The sequence below is a fragment of the Echinops telfairi genome, unplaced genomic scaffold (genome assembly GCF_000313985.2).
Source record: "Echinops telfairi isolate 266 unplaced genomic scaffold, ASM31398v2 ScPeMD7_6;HRSCAF=24_1, whole genome shotgun sequence".
In the NCBI taxonomy this organism is placed as follows: domain Eukaryota; kingdom Metazoa; phylum Chordata; class Mammalia; order Afrosoricida; family Tenrecidae; genus Echinops; species Echinops telfairi.
In genome coordinates, this window is record NW_022103903.1 from 6615376 (window position 1) to 6637263 (window position 21888).

Below are 21888 nucleotides of genomic sequence, written 5' to 3' on the forward strand. Positions count from 1 at the left end.
AGTCAAAGAGGACTCATAGTAACTTTGTTACCTTGTAAGGAAAGGGCAGAGCTGCCCTTGTGGGTTTCTGAAACCCTTTAAAGGAGTAGAAAATCTCATCTTAACCTGCAGAGCAGCTGATGATTTTGAACTATTGACCTTGCTGTTAGCTGCCTAACACGTAACCATTACACCACCAGGACTCCAGGACTAAATTGGAATAGGTAAGATGTAGGGAGAACTGTAGGACCCTGGACCCCTAGAGGGAAAATACATCTTAAATGGAGCGTGAGAGAGGACAAATCCTTCAGGAAGTAAGAAAGATTTTGCTTAACACTGAATCCTTTTAACTTCATCTGGTATGTCAGGAAGATTTGTTGTTGCTATTATTCTTGTTCCAACATTGCAAAAGGAAACGTATCAACCTTATATGATTCCTGTGATTTTGATTATTGTTTGCTTGCTTTTCTATTTGCTTTCCACTTGGCTCAATCTGTGCTGTCCCAGCGTATTCGCTCCATCCCAGTGCTGCTTTGCGATAGAGCAATTCAGTAAGATAAGAGCATTTTGATTAAACAGTTTTTTCGTTGCTTTCACAATGAAATGGCTAAAATTTCAAGGGATGATCATTTAAAATATCTAACAGCTTATTTTTAAATGAAATTTAATATAAAATATAACATAAATCTTGTATTCCAGAGCTTAGATTCAGTTCTTCCAGGCATGCTCATCGGACTGAGAATACTGTATCGCATTCTCCATGTAATTGTCGGTCATAATCATAACACATCATTCTTACTTATCCCTTGACTTCCTACTCTCCAGGCTAACTAATTACAGTCCCTTTAATCTTGCTTCAAAGGTCACATTTTAATCCTTTTATCATTTATGAGACTCGTTTTAATCCTCTGTAAGTTCACTTTTGAGTTGTTCAGACGAAACTAAACATGGTAGCCATGAACGATTTTAACTGTACTGAGAAGCTGAGTATAATCAGCGAATTATCTCATATGATATCGACACTTTTTTCATCTCACCAATATTGTATTTAAAGAATATATACAATTAAAGAAAGACACTTTGCATTGTTGTTCATCTTGTCAATTAATCTCATTATCTACTGCTAATGAATAGCGTCCCCTGGGATTATAAACCACAGAACCAAAAACCACACTTTAGCGGATCAAAAGTGAATTACACATGTCTCATAAAAGAAGAATCATGTATATCTGGTATATTGTGCTCATTCTCAACCATGAATGGCTAACAATTATAGCTTTCTCAGGACATATTTTTCACCAATATTGGAAGTTTGAGGTTTATTAAGCATTATATCGCAGAATTTAAAGGCCCAATGTGGATCAAAAAGAGGTGGGTAGATTAATAATAACTTGAGCAGTATGTGTCAACTACGTATCTCATAGTTATCCTATGTTATTAAAATATTATATTTAATTATTGAGTTTCTTTAATAATTATGTTACAAAATTATTACCATCAGAGAAACATCAGTTTCTACAATACTCTGATTAATTTTTCTGAATACTTCCTATGAAGGCATTCGACATACCAGCCAGGGATCAGAATCAGGAAGCTGTATAAATGTTATCTGGGGAATTTTCAAAAATTTTTTTGCTTTGAATCTTCTTTTAAAATACTCCTTTATTCATGTGCAATTTTAAATATTAATTTATAGAGAACTCTCATCCACCCTTTAAAAATTCGGGCCACTGAGTCAATTCAGACTCATAGTGACCCTATAGGACAGAATAGAATTAATTCCCTCTGTAGGTTTCTGAGAGTGTAAATCTTTACAAGATCATAAAGCCTCATCTCTCATCTGCCAACTGCCTGTTGGGATCGAATGAATTGCCTTGTAGTTAGCAGTACAACATGGATTCACTACATCACTACTGGGACTCCCTCCGTGGACCCTAATTTATCCAAATCATAGTCACTTGTATCACTGTACTATTCCAAACTCATGGCCATCATTATAATATTATCAAAATAAGAAAATTGATATTGGTTCACTACTGGGAGTTTAATTATACTCACTAATTATACAAATAGTTTTATGTGGCTTTGTGTAGGTTGTTTCATGTAATCACAACAAACAACATATTTAACTATACCAACACAAGATTTGCTCATGCTATTCCTTCCTAGAAAATCTCCCTCTCCTACCTCTTATCCCTAAATCTTGGCATTCACTAATATCTCTACTATCTACAATTATGTGAATTTGTGAACATTATATAAATGGACTCATGAAACATGCATATTTCAAGAACTATGGAACTTTTTTAACCAGATGACTTAAGAGCTACAATACTCCCACACTCCCAATTTTTACTCTGTCAATATGAAACAGAAGCATAAATTAAGGACCCTTGAATAAAGGATGCATTTTAAATTTTCTCACTTTCTTTGGTAATTTATTTAGTGTAGATCACTCCAGGAAAACTTTAAAATAGCAAAATCAATAATATTGTAAGTCAAACTCATTTATAATGCATGAATATTGTAGTGGTAGTTACACAATCTTACATCAACTTTATAAAAAAAAATGAAGGGGTGGAGTCCAGCCTGTCAATCGGGTCACAGTGTGATTATCCCACCTTGTGGGCTATTTGTTGTATTACAGATTGCTTAAGCACATGTTGGAATTGTACATACAAAATGTTAAGAAAGGAACAGTGTAACTCATAAAAGAGTTTTATGTTACATATCTTAAAATTATCATAAGATAGAAAATTTGGTGGGTCTTTTTTTTTGCTTATTTCATAAGATGATAATTTTATTGAATAAGATGAAGTATTACCTTTACACATTTTTAGATTCATGTAAGAGACACATGGTACAATGACTAAGTTTATAATACAATTTAGAAATGCATAGCAATAAGTAGAATAATACAGATAATATGTTTGCATTGGGCAAATCTCCTGCGCAAACATCTTTAACATGTTGAGGAGCAAGTGTGCCACTTTGAGAACTAAAGTGCGTCTGACCCAAGTCAAGGTTATGTTCAATCACTTCAAATTTATGACAAACTTGCAAAATAAAGATCACAGAAGGTTTGATGAATTTGAATTATGTTCCTGGCCAAGAATATGGAACATACATGTTCTGCTAAAAAACTTTTTTTTCTTGGAAGAAATAAGGTGTCAATATAACTTTAACAATAGAATGAAAGAAAGAAAAGATGGTTAGAAGAAGAAATCAGGAAGTAAGCTTGCACTTGGCCATGTTATCTCCAAATTTTGTATCTATTTTCAAAAAAATAAATAAAACCTCTCTAAGTTCAAAGGCAAGATGGTGAGATTTTGCCTCCTCTACTTTGGGATTGTTCTCAGGAGAGATCAGTGGCTGGAAAAGGACGTTGTGCTTGGTAATGGAGGGCAGCGATGAAAAAAGAGCATACTCAATGAGATGGAGTGCCATCGTTGTTGCAACAATAAACGCAGAAATAGCTGCGATAGCAAAGATGGCAGAAAACCGAGCAGTGTTTTGTTGTGTTGTACATATGGTCACTCTGGGTTGGAACTGACTTGAAGGCACCTCAGAGTATCCACCGTCATTGCAGATGACATGATTTTCTATGCAGAAAATTCCAAAGACTCTAAATAACTCAGGACTTAATGGTTGAGTTTGTCAAGCTTATAGAATACAATGGGCTGAAGTGGAGAGCAGGTGTTTCGAGATTGATGAGGGCAACAGGTGTGCATAGGTGCTTGACTCAATGGATGTATGTATGGACTGTGATGAGAAATGTACGAGCCCTCAGTAAAATAATTTTAAAAAATACATTATGTATAATGTAATAAACACATGGAAATAAAATAGAATATGGAATATTATTTGAATCCATTTAAAAAGAGTGCTACACATAAAGTTAGCAGACATATACCAGATCAATATGCAAATAAAACATTATATATATATTGTACTGATAGCATAAGTGTTTATGCATTGGGCTACTAACTGAAAGGTCAGACGTTTGAAACCACCAGCCAACGTGGGAGAAAGACGAGCCTTTCTATTCAGGGAAAGAGTAGTCTCAGAAACCCACAGAGGGTGGCTTTGAGTCAGCATTGAATCAATGATAGTGAGAGTATATCTATTATACTGTAGTTATCTATACATGTAATATTGTATTATATTATAATCTTGTATACATAATAATCTATTATATTGTAGTTATCTATACATGTACATTTTTATACATGTAATCTATACATGTAAGTTTACGATTGGAAAAAACCCTACTCCACATTTAAACGTAAAACAAACAACACAAACCCCTTAAAGGAGGCCAAGAATGGGGATCAGAACAGAGAAGGGGAGGGATGTGAGGGTGGACAAAAAATGGAGGCTTTAACCGCAAAAAATTTTTAAAATTAAATGGAAAATCATCTGTTAAAAAAAGAAGAAAAAACCTCTCCAGAGCTGTTACCTCTCCGATATAAATATTAGTCTGACTGACTTAAAAATGTAGAAAATTAAAATTTTGGTGGGCTTGGTGACATATAAGTTCATTTCAAACCTATTGAAAACAATATATACTAAAAAATAAAGGAAATTATGTACAAAATCTTCAGGCATTGGTTATAGTTAGGTATTTTTATACCAGACATTGAAAGTGCAAACCATAAACAAAACAGGATAAATTGGACTTACTCATAACTACACTGCTTTTTGCCATGCACATGCCCCTCCATAGCAAACCTCAGACCTGTCCCTCTCAGTTTCTTTGACTGTAATCTTTGCTGGAGCAGTTGTCCGCATCTTTGCTCCTGCAGATCCACTGTTGTTTCAAAAAACAACCTCATGGTGAAAAATTTACCTTTCTGTTAGTAGCTAAGTACACAATTTTGAGCTAATAGTGCTACCGTTTACTGTTATAGACACTATTAACCTAATAAAAATTTAGATCCATACTTGAAATGATATTTTCAAATCATACTTAAAACTAAGGTCTTGAAATTGGAACATATAGGAAGAAATCAAGATTCAACCTTGAAAAACATATTAAAAATTAAATTAGCCCAATTCAAAGATAGCAAATGATACAAATAGACATTTCACCACAGGGGATATGAAGTCATGCCAAAGAGTCAATCCAACGCGTAAAACCCACAGAGGACAGATCAGAACTGCTCCACAGTCTTCCTCGCTATGTCCTCAATGGACGCAGAGCACAGTTCACTCACTCCAGAGTGGATGGTGTGTTCTATTGCCAATCTTTGGTTTATCAGCCATTCAATCACTCCACCGCCATGACTCCTGGCCAAAAAAAAAAACGTGAAAAAGATATATTCACGCATCTCATTGAACTCATATCCACTTAACTCATTGAAATCCCTGCACCAAACCCACCCTAGTTGAGTTGATACTGACTTACTGAGTCCTATAATAATCCTAATAAACAGAATATGAGTGGTCTTTTCTAGAAACAAACTTTCTCATTAATCTTCTACAAAGGAAACTGAAGAATCTAGTCACCAACCTATCAGTTATTAGTTTAACACTAACCAGCAGGTCTCCTTTACTATTATTCATTAAATCAAACCCAAACCCAAACCCACTACCATCAAGTCAATACCAATTCATAGAGACCCTATGGCTGGTTTCCAGGACCATAAGTCTTTCAATTGCTGGTTTTGAACAGCAGATGTTGTAGCAGTTTGATGCATAAACCACAGCACCACCAAGGTGGTAGTTCTGTATAGAACCAGATAGTCTCAACTTTCTCCCACAAAAGAGCTGGTATGTTTAAACTACAGATCTCTGGATTAACAGCCCAGTGCTTATGTGACAGTGCTACCAGGGTTCTGTTACTAGGGATATGCAAACTGAGACAAAGATGAACTGTGAGGGTAAACCAAAAGGCATTCCTAGGAAATCATAGAAACTGTCAATTAAACAAAACTATCAAAATGTGAAGCTACTGTTTCTTAGCAATTTCTCCATCTAGATCTATATATTTTCTTTTAATTTTTTTAACTTTTTCCCCAACAGTTTTATTGACATAAAATTCATATACCATTCTTTCAGAGTTGTTTTCATTTCTTTCATACTTCCTCAAAAAATTCTACAATCTTTGATTTACACCACGTTAAAGTAGCCGTTTGGCACCTTTGAAGGACTCAAATAATTTTTCTTTTTAAACATACTCTTTGAGTGTTGAGAACAAAAGACAATCTGGGTGGAAATATCAGCTCTCTAGTGTGGATGGGGTAAGTGGCTGTGTCGGTGGGCTCAGTCACAGAAATGATTTGGGGGATGGCGTAGGACTGTGCACTATTTCATTCCATTGTGCATACGGTCACTATGGGTCAGCGCTGACTTAATGGCACCCAACCACAACAGGGTAAGTTTTCCCAAGGGAATTATCAAAGGACATCCCTTCTACCATAGGAGAATGAGCTCACTTCAACTTTCCTGACCTTTATTTTTGTTTTTGTTTTTTACCAATGAAGTTTCAACTTTCTTTCAACCAGTTCATAATAACTTCACAACTTTTATTCAATTAACTTATATTTATTAACATTGTTCTTGCTTTTGTTTTCTGTGTTATATTGGTAAATTAACACTCTGCCCTGTTATGCTTCATTCAATTAAATTGTATTTATTAACTTCAGTCCTGCATAGTTGCATAAGATGGAATGATCAGCTCTTCAAGCAGCTGACTACACCATTGACACCTATGAAGCCCAAAAGTTGTTGAGGTCAAGTGTGGTGGTTTGATTTTATCCCAACTTGATAATACTTGTATCGCGATGAGATGAAGTCCAACCTGGTCATCCGGTAGTAGTCTGGTGATGTTTCCTTAAGGGGTTCACTTTTCATAAGAGAGACATTGAGAACTTCTCTCTCTGGTCCTTCACCTTCCTCCTCACGGGGGACCACCTCCAAGGGGAGTCCCCTGTGGGCCACTGACTTTGACAGTGATTTGTAACCTGCCATGTTTCCATTGACCTTGGTTCCACATGACTTCCCTCACTGACCTATCACCTCCCTGCTTACCATTTCATCTTTCTGTGTCACAAATTTGCAGCTACTTGAAGGTGAAGAGGACTCTGGCTAACATTGGACAAATAGACTTAAATTTGACTGGGCTAGGATGGTTCTTGCTATAAAAGTACTTCTTTTTAAAAGTTCTTTTCTATACATATATGAGTGCCACGGATTTAGTTGCTATAGACAACCCAACCTAACACACCAAAATATTACCTTAAAATTGGAAATGCTGAACTAAGTTAGATCCCAAATTCGGTAGCTATCACATAAATGGTCATTTTAAAGCCTCTTTCCACCAGTTTTGGGACTTCAGCCACAGTTCCATCACGCATCAAGGTTAAAGGTTTACCCTCTCGTGGTTCATATTTGAGGTTTTCTCAATGTTTCTTAAAATGCTTTGCTCATCTAACATCCATTGCTCTTTGTGAGGCAGCGCTCCTGTACATTTATTGCAAAGCTTCAGTGAATTGGGAGAATGATCAGTTGAATTGTTTATTTGGCTGTCTGTTTTTAATTGATATTCGCCCTGACCTTAAGGTAATTTTTTCCAGCACACAAAAGAAAATTAAATTATATATATATAATTTGATATATATATAAATTATATATATATCTCCTAATGATGTCAATACAAGTGTTTCTGAGAGAACTTATCTGTAGCATTCATTTATCATAGAGATAGTTAAAAAACAGTTTGGTTTAGAAAAAACGTACATGTAAGAGCTAGAATCCTACTAATACTTTTTGATGCACTATTCTCATATGAGAATGACTAAAATAAAAATTTTGAAATGTCGTCAACAAAAGCTGAAATGCATCTGAGGAAACAAGAGTTGTCATACATTCTAAATTGCAATGCAAAATGGTACAGACACTGTGGACATTACTTTGAAAGTTTTTCTTTGAAAATGAACTTACCATATGACTCAGTGATTTCCTACCTTGGTGTTTACTAGGAGAAATGGGAACTATGTCCACAAAATAATGAGTACATAATGTATGTATGACTGCTTTATTTTTGATCAACTAAAACTAGAAATGACCAACTTTCTTTCACAGATGAATCACTAAACAAAGAAAGGTACATCCATTGCAATAAATGACAAGGAGATTGTATCTGACCTTCTCTGACTTCCCTATTGCCTGGAGGCAGGATGCAGACAGGACTGTGTGCTGCACCCTGCTTAACAAACTCTGATACCAACTGTTCTTCCTACAGCACTCTACTTTTATGCTGGGTTCAGTCATTCATTTAATGGCCACAGAACACACAATTATGAGGCTTTCTTAAATTTATGAGAGTTTCTTAGGAAAGTTAAGAAATCATGATCAGTAAACAGTAAGGATACAGTTATTGGTCTGCAGCAACACATTTCCTCAGCCAGCAATCAAGTCTCTCTGGTTCTCTGCTTCTCAGCAGTGAGGTTCCATGTCCTCTGCTTCTGTGGACCAATAAGTCTACCTATCGCTCTGTCTCACAGTCCTATTGTCTCAAGGCCCGCTTCTCTTGCTCTATCTGAAATGCTCTGTGCCACAATGTCTGCTGCCTCTGGTCTTGGATTCTGCCACAATAGATAGAGCTCTGGAATGTGATCCTAAGATGGTGCTGGACTTTCTCCCTCTATCACTGCTTCAGAGATGGTTCATCCCTCATAACCAGAATGGGGGTGAAGAAAACTGACCAATCCCCTCTATTAGTGACACACACAACATATTTGTGTTGTTCACTCATTACTTTTCTGGGAGTTACAGACCTAGGTAGAAAAACCATATTAATAAATTTTACTCCACCACATTCATGCTTTGGAATACTACTCAGCAATCATAAAACAAATTATGGTAACTATAATAAAATACACATCTCAAGATCATTATGTCAAATTAAAAATAAGTCATTCTCAAAATCACATATTCTGTCAATTCTAAAATATTTGTGAAATGGAACATTCTAGAATCAGAGAATAGAATATTACCAATGTTTAGAAATGGCAGAGGAGAGTAGTTGGAAATCGACTTTGATTCCAATTATATTGATCATAAATAAATCTGGCAAAACATTTGTTTTTATTATCTAATAAATTATTTACAGATACAAAACCAAATACACTTCCATTGAATCAAATATGACTCATATAAAACTTTTGGACAGAGTGAAATTGCCCCATTGGGCTTCCAAAGCTTAAATCTTTATGGATTCAGAACACCTCATCTTTCTCCCCCAGAGCAACTGCTGTATTTATATGTCAATCTAGCAGTCAGTAGCCTTGCATATAATGCACTATGTTGCCAGAGTTCCTTTTATGCAGGTAAGCAGCACACACACACACACACACACATATATATACGTATGTGTATATGTATGTTCCATCAAAAGTTTGGATTAATGTTGTATTATTGATCTTGTTAAGAATATGAATATTTTTATAGACTATACTATTTTTATTGGCATGCTTTACACATTTCAATATATCCATTTGCTTACAATTCTGTTGTTCAATCCTACCTGGTTATACAACCATCAATGCTATTTTGATGTGCATTTGTATATTGCTTCTCTTGCTGTTAGCCACATTCTTTTGGCTATGGATTGATGTAGTTTACAGAAAGGCAACACAGTTGAAAGTGAAAGAAGATTTATGTGCTTGGCCAAGCAAAGGAACATTTCAAGACTGTGTACCAGGATGACACATGGAGCTATAGGCTTAAGGTTCTATATGGGGAGGGAAACTTGAGACAAGATCCCTTCTCGGAGGAATTCTGAAGCTGATTGGATAAATCAAATGGAGTGATTTGACAGTGACCTTGGACTGTGCGTGTTCTCAGGAGTGTGCATGCATAAGACGGCTGCTGGACAAATGGTTGTGTAATTTCCCACAAGGTTACAGGAGTTGACCCCGAGGGCAGATGGACCCCACATGAGCATACTGAATATGCTGGATTTGTTGGAACTGGGTCTTCATCTCTGGCTTTTGTTTTACTTTCCTCATGTCCCGAAACTCCTAAATGGAATGCAGCACAGAGAAAGAAGTTAGTAAAGTCTCAAACAATTATCCTGCCCAGTGGCATATGTAATTGTAGGCACATATCTCATCTCAGTCTCTTTTCAGGACTTGCGAAGTTTTCCTGAATTCTGACCTGGGCAATGAGCCAGTGGTTATTTTCCTCCAAGTGCTTCATGGTTGATAGTGACATTGACTGAAAATTGACCTCAGGTGTCACAGGGTAGTGGAGGGATAAGGCAGTATTTTTGCTGAAGCACCAGTCAAAGGTGAAACGTTTATAAGCTGAAAGAGAAAAACATATCAAAATATTAAATATGCAAGGTCCAGATAGTAATAGTAAAATCAAATAAACTAAGGGGTCAAAAAAGTTAAAAAACAATTTTAAAAAGGAGAGAACATGCTTCATTGAGTTCCAAATGGTATTTGAATCTGACTCCCAATTAAATTATTGTAACCAATCTGCTGTCTAATAAATTTGTTAAGCCTTTATTTCAACTGTTCCTGAAGAACTGATATATAAACCAAAAAAAGGTGTTAACCACTGTATAAATACCCCCTATTTTGTGAGAGAAAAAAAAACTAGAGTTATAATCTGAAATTACCTTAGCAAGATAATCTAAACTGTATTTTTGAAATTCAAAATATTTAATGGTAGATTGAACCAGGTCTTCTATGGTGATTTTTAAATTTCACCAGTAAACTTTGTTATAAACAAAACACCCCTTAATGTTAAAATTAGAATTGTCATTTCAATTTTAGCTAGAATAGCTCTAAAGTTCTCTTATGCCTAACAACTTCATTTTAGAGTGGTTAAATTTTTGCCAGGCAGAGTTATGAAAACAAAAATAGCCTAAGATACATTCATCTGAATGGAGCCGAAGGGTAAGGTAATAGGTTGTCCCAACTTGTTCAGGCCTGGATCTTAAGTGGGAGGACAAAATTGAGATATATCTTTTGGGAAACATTACAAACTAGTTTGGCTATGATGTAGCCAAAGTAAGGTTAGCCTGTGTTAACAATGAGCTCATAAACCTAAGCAAAAGACCCCTTGGGATAAAATCTACAATCCTTAGTAAGTGTTTTTGTTTTTTGAGCATTTAATTTTATCTTGATCAAAAGCTGGATGGTTTTGTGGTACAATGGATCATGAAAAGAAACAGAGGGTGCTGTGCTGACATCTGTTTGCCTTAGTTTTACAATTTTAAGTGCTATTACGTTAGAGTAAGGTTTGCCAGGAAGTCTATTTACCTGACAACAGAGCTGTTTGTTTGTTGGAGTATAAGCTACTTGTGAATAATTGAGCACTGTCAGGTAAGTGTTGGAATGCTAACTGCAAGATTCAAGGTTTAAAATTACGGGCTGCCCACTTTGCAGGTTATATGGTCCTGTAAATATTTATTGCTTAGGAAACTCTATGTATAGACCCCAAGAGTCCAAAGTGACAAATGGATTTGATTCGGTTTGGTTTGGTTATTTATTGGAAGAAGCCTTGGTGGTGGTGATATGGGGCAAACATTAGGTTACTAAACCCAAAGTTTAATGGGAGTCAGGTTCCACTGTGAGTGAGCATGGAGATGCAGGACAAATCCAACGATATTTCAGTTGTTCTCCTTCTATCATTGTTTCAGATGATGTTTAAGGATGATGAGCCCTGTTGGCCTAGTGGTTACACATTGGACTACTAACCAGAAGGTCGACAGTTCTAATCAACTGGCCAGTCTATGGAAGAAAGCCAGGACTTTCTATTCCTATAAAAAGTTACAGTCTCACAAAACAAATTTTAAAACCCAGCAGTTCCACCCTGTTCCCTCCTATAGGGTCACTATGATTCAACAGCAACTGGATGGCAGTGAGAGTCTAATTCTTGGATTTCAATTTCATTAAATGCTATTCAGTAGAATAGAAAAAACAAAACAAAAAAACTATGCTTCTCATGATGACTTAACAAATGATCATTCAGTATAACACAGGGAATGGTTAATCCTTTTTGAGAGAATATAAAATTGCATTTAAATTCAAAAGTAAGACTCACACACTCACTGCCATCAAGTCCATTTATGATCCACATAAAAAGTGGGATTTCCCCTGTGAGTGTTCAAGAGTGTACTTCTTTATGGAAGTAGAAAACCTCCTCTTTCTCCCGCGGAGTGGCTCCTGGTTTCAAACTGCTGACCTTGTGGTTAGTAGTCTTACACATGACCACTAAACCACCAGGGACCAGAAATAAGATTAGAAGTTACAAAATCGCCATGAGAAGTACCAGAAATCTTTCATCATCCATATTTGCTAATTATTTAGGGTCTTTTAAACATTTATTTTAATCTGACAGGGATTCTCCTCCAGTTGGTACCATTCTGTGGTACCTACTGACCTAAAGTAGAGGTTGATGGTGGTTTTGTCCTGGTGTGGTGAATCCAAGATCTCTTTGCTCTGCTCTCGGCTGCAATGGACATTGGGATAAATGCTTCATGTGGCACTGTCCATGTTTTGTTAATGACTTTATTGCATAATGATTAACATTACCCTCCAATTTGAAGTTATATATAGCCAATAGCCACCCCTACCATCTAGACCATAATCATTTCTAAGTAGTAATGTCCCATACATATACCAAAAGGACTAATGTTTAGTTTCCAGGAAGAAGTAGCAATTTGCACAAGGCCATGGAAAGGATGCTTGTACACACTAACCTAATTATGTGGCGCAACTTGCCTAAATGTACTAAAAAATTTCTATTTATCATTTCAACTGTTCCACTACAACTGCTCCTGTGTGGTTTAGAGACTAATTCTTTATCTGTGCAGAGCTTTGTTTTTCTTACATATTGAAATTTATATTACATTATAACTTGACACCATCATACATTCCTAGCAATATGTAACAAATTAAAATGTACTATATCTTTCAAACCATAATTTGACTGTCAGTTTGTTGTACTGTGGTGGCTTGCTGTTATGCTAAAGGTTATGTCACTGGTATCTCAAATATGAGCAGGATCCTCTTTAGTTACCAGGTTTCAGGAGAGCCTCCAGGCTAAAAACAAGTTATGAAGAAGGAATACGTTGTCCACTTCAGAGGACTCAATCACTGAAAACTTTATAGACAGCACTGAAACAATCACACACTGAAAACTTCATAAATAAACAGCAGGATGTTGTTGGAGATAATGCCAGAAGATTAGCCATTCTGGTCTGAAGGCATCAAAAATACAACTGATGAACAGCTGCGTTTTCAAAGTAGAGTTGACCATATTGACACAGATGGAGTAAAGTCTGATGGACAAAGGCCTTCTGGATTCTTCATTTGCTGATGGGGAATGACTCACACTGAGAAGAACCAGCTGTAAATAGCAATTAATAATTGGACCTTGGAATGTACAAAGTAGAAATCTAGGAAAATTGGAAGTAGCTAAAAATAAAATGGAACAAAAAATAAATAAATAAAATGGAACACATAAAGATTGATATTCTAGGAGTTAGTGAGCTGAAATTGACTGGTATTAGCCATTTTGAATCAGAATGCTAAAATGTTTACTATGCCAGGAATGATACGACCAAGAATACTGGTATTGCATTCATTGCTAAATGGGACACTTAAAGATCTATCTTCAAGTATAAAGCTGTCTGAACTAGGATAATGCCTATCCTCATACAAGGAATTTCAATCAATACAATTATTCAAATTTATGCACCAACCACTAGACCAAATGATGGAGATATTGATGAATTCTACCAATGTCTTCAGTCTGAAATGTATCAAACATGCAATTAAGATGCACTATTAATTATTGGTGATTGGAATATAAAAGTTCAAACAATGTAGGAGACTACTTGGAAAATATGGTCTCGGTGAGAGAAACAGCACTGGAGATAGCATGATAAAAGTTAGCAAGATTAACTATTTGTTCATAAGCAAATACCCTTTTCACAAAAACATAAACGACAACAAAAATGTGGATTTATACAGATAGAATAAACAGAAATAAAATTGATTATATCTGTGGGAAGAGACAATAGAAAAGCTCAATTTTAGCAGTTATAGCAAGGCTGGGGCTGCCTGGAACAGAACATCAATTACTCATCAATAAGTTCATGTAGAAGTTAAAGGAAATGAAAACACGTCCAATAAAGCCAAAATATGATCTTTAGTGCATCTCATCCGAATATGAGAACATCACAATAACATATTTGATGTATTGAATACTAATGACAGAAGATATGATGAGCTATAGAAGGACATCAAAAACATCATACATGAGTAAAACAGAATGTCCTTAAAAAGACAGGAAAAATCAATGTAGATGGCAGAAGAGACTCTTAAACTTATTGTTAATCATAAGATAGCTAAAGCAAATGGAAGTAATGATGAAATCAGAGTTGACCAGAAAATCTCAAAGGGCAGTTCAAGAAGACAAAGTAAAATATTATAGTGAAATGTACAATGATCCAGAGTTAGAAAAATAACGGAAGAACATGCTCAGCATATCATAAAAATAATGAAAATTTAAAAAAATCAAATCTCAAGTTACAATATTGAATTATTTTAAAGACAACATATTGGATGATGCAGGAAGCATCAAGAAAAGGTAGAAAGAATGCAAAGTCACTACACAAAATGAAGTAGTTGAGATTCCACCATTTAAAGAGGTTGCATATGACCAAGAACCAATGCTATTGAAGGAATATGTCCAAGATGCACTTAAAATATTAGGTAAATATAAGGCTCCATGAATTAATAGAATGTTTCAAAATGCTAATGAAGCACTGACTATACCCAGAAATTTGAAAGAGAGCTACTTGGCCAACTGATTGGAAAAGAACCATATTTGTATCCATTTCAAAGAAATATTACCCTAAAGAAAGTTCAAAATTACAGAAAAATATGATTGATAGCACATAAAAGTAAAATTATTTTGGTGTTATTTCATCTGTAGAAATTTATATTTATAGTTGCCATTTGTGTTATTGAAAAAGGCTGTTTACTATTAACCAAGTCATTCATCTTGCAAAATTTGATCATCACATCTCCAAATTCACTTCTATCACCAAGTGTATATTTTACAACTCTTCCATCTTCTTTGTTTCCAACTTTTGCATTCCAATCACTAATAATTGCCAATGCATGTCAATTGCATATTTGATAAATTTCTGACTAAAATTGTTGGTAGCATTCTTCAATTTCTTCATCATTATCATTTGTGTTTGCTGCATAAATTTGAATGATAATTATATTGATTAGATTTCCTTGAAGGCAGGTAGATATAATCCTATCAAACACAGCATTGTACTTCATGACTGATTTTGCAATGTCCCTTTCAGGAATTAATAAAATCATTCCTCTGGATTGTTTTATTCCTGGACTAATAAATCATACTTTGCTGATGCAAAATGGTTAATACCATCCATCTCAGCTCACCAACGCCTAGGGTATCTATCTTTATGCATCTCATTTCATTTTTGACAACTTCCAGTTTTCCTAGATTCATACTTTGCACATTCCAAGTTCTGATCACTTGTAGATTTTTCCAGCTGTTTCTTCTTACCTTGAGTTGTGCTAATAGAACAATTGAATACTGCATATTTAAAAATCAGAAAAGTTGTGTGTCATGGATTTATTCTTTCACCATACTTAATCTACATACTGAATCAAATAATCAGAAAATCTGGATTGTATGAAGAAGAATATAACATAAGGAAAATCCTCAACAAGATAAATTGGACACGATGGCTATAACAATTGGCTCAAGTGTTGTGACAGCTCAAACTTAATGACATTTATGAGAATGGTAAGGACCGGGTTGTGTTCTGTTCCCTTGTACATGATCGGTATGAGACAGAACCTACCAGAAGGCACCTAACAACAACAACATACCTCTCAATGACTAGATTATGCTTTCATTCTGGAGCTTGGAAAAATAATAATAATTTTAAGGAAATTCACACTATGTTTTGTTTCAGATAATATCTTTTAATTCTTTATTCAACTTCCTATTTTAGCTCTTTAAAGGTAGCCAACACATTTCTCTGCACTAGTAATATTGAAAAATGAATTAGAAGTTTATTTGTTATCCTCTTTCATGCATTTTCCCCTAACTGTTATTCGGGGCTCTTACATTTCTTATCACAATCCACACATTCATCCAGTGTGTCAAACACAGTTGCACATATACTGCCATCATTGCTTTCAAAGAATTATCTGACTACTTGAGCCCATGATATCAGCTCCCCATTTCTTCCCACTCTCACCCACCCGCCCTCCCTCATGAACACTTGATAAGTTATAGATTATTATTTTCATATCTTACATCATCCTAGGTCACCCCTCACCCATGTTTCCTTTATTCGTCCCCCTGGGAAGGGGTTCTAGTTTGATCCTTGTGATCTAGTTCCCATTTCTCCCCCCACCCTCCCCTAATCCTCCTGGTATCTCTACTTGTTGGCCCTAAGAGGTTATGTATCCTGGATTCTCTGTGTTGCGGGCTCTTATCCGTAGCAGTGTGCATGTTCTGGACTAATCTGATTTGTAAGGTAGAATTGAGGTCTTGATAGTGGAGGGAAAGAAGCACCAAAGAACTAGAGGAAGATTGTGTGCTTCATCAGTGCTATACTGCACCCTAGCTGGTTCATCTCTTCTCTGTGACCCCTCTGTTAGGGGATGTCCAATTGACTACAAATGGGTTTTGGGTCTCCATTCCACACACCCCCTCATTCACAATAATATGATTTTTTTGTTCTTCTTTGATGCCTGATACATGATCCTATGGACACCTCATGATCACACAGGATGGTGTGCTTCTTCCATGTGGGCTTTGTTGCTTCTCAGTTAGATGACAGCTTGTTTATCTTCAAGCCTTTAAGACCCCAGATGTTATATCTTTTGATAGCCAGTCACCATCATCTTTCTTCACCACATTTGCTTATGCACCCATTTTGTCTTCAGCAATTGTGTTGGGAAGGTGAACGTCACAGAATGCCAGGTTGTTAGAACAAAGTATTCTTGTGTTGAGGCAGTACTTGAGTTGAGACCCAATGTTCATCTGAAACCTTAATTCTTAACATATAGATATGAGTACATAGTTATATCCCCCTCTCGTTATCTAAATATATATATTTATATATGTACATACTTGTATTTAGATCTCTATAAATGTCCTTTGGCCTCCTGGTTCTTTCCTCTATTTCCTTTTACTTTCCTCTTGGCCCACCATCATGTTCAGCCTTCATTTGGGTTTAGTGATTCCTCGCTGCTACATTTCCCTTGATAAGCCCCGCTAGGCATCCTACGACCTTCTCCAGTCATTGTAGAAAATTTAGTCTATTCCTAACTAGAAGGCCACCAAATAAGTGACATATTTCATAAAGTGTGTTTCATTATCAATTTGAAAAGATCAGAGAAGTTCCCATTTATGCTGCACAAGAAGTTTTTTATTAAGTTTTCATTAAACATCATATTAAAAAGGTGTTATTATTTTTTCTTTCTGAGGAATCAGTGATATGCTATGAATTTCTCCTCTTTCCTCGTGTTCCTTGCAATCTCATAGAACTCCTGAGTGACTAGAATCAAAGTCTTCCTAAAAGTTTTTTACCTATATTACATTTGATATTATACAAGTTTCCCTATAGTTCTTTTGTAATTCAGTGTAAATGGGCTTTCTCTAGCTAAATTATAGCTTATGAATAAATGCTGTACTGGAAAATGCATTTGTAAATCCTTTCGTTTGCTTTCCCATCATAAATAAATCTTATCCTTATTAGTTTCTGTGCCTCAAAAGTGAAGAACTATCCTTAAAACATATGATGTTAGTTATAATGATGCCATTTTTTCTTTTATTTCCACAGATATTGCCTGAAATTTTACTTTAGTTTTGTGAAAGGTAAGAAGAATCCTATAGAAAAGGCAAATACATTAAAATACCAGAACAAAGAAAACAGTAGATAACTTATGACCACTAATCACAGGCTCATTTATCTATTCTTACGGAGAAGTCTATCAATTTTTCTTAGCAATAAGAATGTCAATGACCAGAGGCGAGCTGTGTATTCACAAAGACTTTTATCAAGACTGAGAAAACTAGTATAAGTAACATAGCCCATAAAAGTTTATTTCAGTGTTTATATAAAGTATGGTAAGCATACTGATGACTACTCTAAAGAGGAATGTAGGTTACATATATGCCAGGACAGCAAATCTTTATGGGAGTAGAAAGCCTGATCTTTCTCCCATGGAGTTGCTGGTGGTTTCAAACTGCTGACCTCTCAGTTAGTAGCCCAACTTGCAACGACTCCACTGCCAGTCTCCTTACAGCCCTACCAGGGCTCCAGGGCTTCTTATATTTAGCAAAAGGCTTGTTCAGTATAACAACAGTCATAATAAATTCAATTGGTTGCTATTCATTTATTATTTTTAAATATTTAATCATGACAATTATTGACTTAATTTTTCGTTTTTATTTTCAGCTCTGGATAATTTTTTATAAAGTTGGTAGTATGTATTAATCACTGTAGTAATAATTTCTTTTAAAAGAACTCTAGATTTGTCCCAAGGAGTTGGAGTTTAAAGATTTCCCAAGTAGTCAGCTCTTTCAAGATGCTATTCTGCTGCATTTCCCTCTCATTCTTCCTAAGAGTGTACTCTCTCACAGCCCTAGATCTGTGATTCACTGAAAATTCCCACAGAAACTCAGAAAGTAGTAAAGAAATGCCTCAATTGTTGGTATATCTTGTTTAGTCCTAAATCTGTTGGTCCGACCGAGCTAAATCTGTAGGTCAGACCGAATGCATCATCCAGAGAGAGTAGTGAAAAATGTCCAAAAATCACAGCAGGTCTTCTTGATACTACCAAAGCTCTGTCAGGAAATAGGTGCATGGTTTTACAGGTAAGGTGATATGTGTTAGAACTGTATTGGGTACCAGTATATATGCAAGGAACCCAAAGGATAGTGTCTTCAGTCACACCTTCTATGAAGGTGGGGCCCTAGATGTGAAGATGCCCCCATGGAAACAAGGTGTCGCTTGCTTCATAGTCTCTACTAAGGTCAGATCTTAATTCCAACCTAATTCTGTCCATTAGTAAAATAGAGATTGCCCTCACAGATGAGGCAATTGCCACAAGCATAGAGTCCAGAACTACAATGTATCATATAAGGAATTATGACTGAGAGCCATATTAATTAATTATAACTCAATTATTTAGCATAATTCAGTGGTACTTACACACACACACTTTGACTTTTAATTTTAAGGTAATCTTGATTTTATGTAACTATTTAATCTGTTATCAAATTAAATCATACACTTAGTAATATTTCATTGTTGGTAGAGCTAATTATTAATGTCTATTATCTTGAATTTGATAGCCCTATTCTATTATTTCTTTTTAGTTTTAATATATTATCCCATTTATCTAACCAGTTTCTTCCTCAATATTATATGAGTACAATATATGGATCCATCAGTGGTTCAAACAGTTAAGTCCTTGCACACTGACCAAAAAGTTTGAAGGTTTTAATTCAACCAAAGTACATCAGGAGAAATTATCTGGAGATCTACTTCTGAACCATCACTGGTAATAATAACCCCTGAACCAAAATTCTGTTTAGTAGCACATGCGTCCACTGTGTTAGGTGTGGTATCAACTTGGCTAGTCCAGAATTCTCAATGATTTGGTCAGTAAGACCTACTAATCCCCCATGATTTACCCTAACACAGTGTAATCAACTCTGCTGTGCCTGAATCTTGCATCTGGCTTATTAGTCTCCAGTTGCTTGGAATTGGCTAATACTCAGTCTATTGCCTACAAATTCTGGGAGCCATCAACAGCTTGCTAGTTGACCTGCCATCTGACCTGCTACCTGGGACTTAATGGGCTCTGCAACCACAAGCCTGGTCTGCAGAGCTTGAATTCATCCACCTCTCCTCTCTTCATGCTTTGTTTTCCTGCTTCCCAGTTCCTCAGCGCTTTCAGTTACACAATCAGGAATATCCTGCAGTGTAACATTTAACCTATGGACTTGAACCAGACTGGATTTACCCAAATCTTCAAATTTTGTGAGACATTGTCTTGGTATAAATTTATCTGTTCATATTTATTGATATATGGAGAAAGAAAATTCACACACACGTACCCATACACACTCATTATTGGTGCCGCTCCTATAGAGAACCTAGACTAACTAACAATCACCATGAGTCAGAATCAACTCAAAGGTAACTTTGTATTTGTTTGTTTTCTTATATGCATAACATATGAAAAATATGTAGGAAACATGTAGGACATTTATTGCAAATTTTATACTCCATATAGAAATTTAACTTTTATAATTGACTATGTGAGGACATTTATAAATATAAAATCAATTTATTTCATTCTGATATTTAGTGAATTCATTTTGGAGGTGCATGCTAGTGGGAATTTATCTGCTTCTCATTTATCTTTCTATAATTTTGGTCTTTGGAATATCAACAAAATACTAGATAATTTTCAAAACTCATCTTGAGGCAGATTGTAAACTCTCACATTTAGCTTTTTTAGTTTTTCAAATTTTGCAAGGTCTCTGGTATTTCCATGACCACTTTCAGAAACAGCAGTCTCCTTCGAAAGGAAAAGCAACATATACGTCAAACTCATCCCACTGCATCCTTTCGACCTTGTACCTACACACTTCTATCTAGATGTTTTCCACAAAATTGTCTTGAAACACATAGGATATTTTGCCATCAATTCTTGTCTTACTCTGAATTATAGAATATAAGAGAGAAGCTCTCAACATGAAAGCAAAAGAAAAATCACAAAGTTACGAAGTGCAATAAAATATCAAACAAAATATTAAAATATTCCTCAGGGATATGGCCTTGTACCATAGAAACATAAGGCTTTTTTTTTTTAAAGGAAGTTCAAATTTATTTGATGACACAGCTACCAAGGCCTTCATGATTGCAGGGCTCGCTACTTGTATAAGGGGCCACGGTTAGGGATGTATTTCACTCAGCAGGCATCCAGAATGAGGCACTTCCCAGCCACCATGCCATCATGCCCTCAAACTCATCTGCATTAAACTTGGTGAAGCCCCACTTCTTGCAGAGGTGGATCTGCTGGAGCTGAGGGAACTTGAACTTGGCCCCACATAAGGCCTCAATCATGTGCTCCATGTTTTGAAACTTGGTGCACATGGACATGATGACCTCCCAATGTGGACTCTAGCCACAGTGCCTTGGGGTTTCTCAAAGCACCTCACACCCCAGCTTGGAGTCTAGGTTAGGGAGAGCAGAAATTAGCCAGGCCAGAGCCCTGGGGCCATCTACACACACCTACAGGCTGCATAAACACCTAGGAGGCTGGCTGTGTGCAGACATTGCACACCGGCCCCCACAAGGAGGAGGAGAGTTGTCTTAAGTGGCTGCAGAAGGATTTATTTTAAAATCATAATATTTAGAAAACATAAACCTTCTCACCATGGATAAAATAATATAAATGCTTAAAGAAATGATAATAAAAGTTTTAAAAATTAAATAGATAGAAATGAATATAATATAAAAACCAATGAATAGTTTAAGGGGAAATGCAACAAATATGTTGTGATTATTTTGAGGTGCTATAAAGTTGGTTCTGACCCATAGTGGCACGGTAGAGCAAAGCAAAAAATGTCCAGTCCTGCACCATCATCATAACTGGTGTGATGTTTGAACCCATCGTTGCAACCACTGTACCAGTCCACCTTGCCAAGAGCTTTCTTCTTGTTCCCTGCCACAGTCCACTTCCAAGCATGATGTCCTTTTGCAGGGACTGCTTTCCCCTGATGTTATGCTCAAAGCAAGTGTCTACCACGTTGGCTTCTAAGGAGTATTAAAGCTGTTCTTTTCCTAGACATTTTGTCTGTTTTTTG

At 35.9% G+C, this 21888-nt stretch overlaps 1 non-coding gene across 1 annotated transcript; it reads right to left on the minus strand.

The window, feature by feature from the left end:
• Positions 1 to 21275: 21275 nt before the first annotated feature.
• On the minus strand, positions 21276 to 21408 carry LOC115868117. The gene has a single exon (XR_004045425.1). It is a non-coding gene; the product is annotated as a small nucleolar RNA SNORA70 (small nucleolar RNA).
• Positions 21409 to 21888: the final 480 nt, after the last annotated feature.